We start from the raw sequence: 604 nt of genomic DNA on the forward strand, positions 1-604 counted from the left end.
GGTCCTGTTTGGAGCTCTAAACCCGGTCCTGTTAGAGTTCTAAACCCAGTCCTGTTGGAGCTCTAAACTCAGTCCTGTTGGAGCTCTAAACCCAGTCCTGTTGGAGCTCTAAACTCAGTCCTGTTTGGAGCTCTAAACCCGGTCCTGTTTGGAGCTCTAAACCCGGTCCTGTTAGGAAGAGGAATCCTGATTTCCTGAAGTTTGCTCATGAAGATTTTCTAGTTTAAGTTGAATAAATTCTACAGTGAATCTCTGTTTCCTTCAGATTACAGAGTTTCGGCAGAATTGGCTCCATCCTCTCAGCTCAGGTTAGGGGAAAGAACTTGTTGTTCTGTTTGAATAGTTTTGCTTGTTATTTTCTTGTGACCGCTCAGATCCATCAGTCCGTCCCTGCAGGGTCCTCCGGCTGAAGTTGGGAACCCTTACTCGTTCATTAGGCTGATTGTTGGACCACCTGGAGCTCCCTGGAACCACAGTTTGGATGTTCAAACATCAGGAAACATCACATCAGCTGTCCTGCTCTGAGGACTGACCCTTTTTACCCGTTTCCCATCATGCATTGTGTCTGAGGCGAGCTCAGAGCAGCGTTAAATGAGGCCCTGGC

The sequence above is a fragment of the Kryptolebias marmoratus genome, linkage group LG18 (genome assembly GCF_001649575.2).
Source record: "Kryptolebias marmoratus isolate JLee-2015 linkage group LG18, ASM164957v2, whole genome shotgun sequence".
NCBI classification, from domain to species: Eukaryota; Metazoa; Chordata; class Actinopteri; order Cyprinodontiformes; family Rivulidae; genus Kryptolebias; species Kryptolebias marmoratus.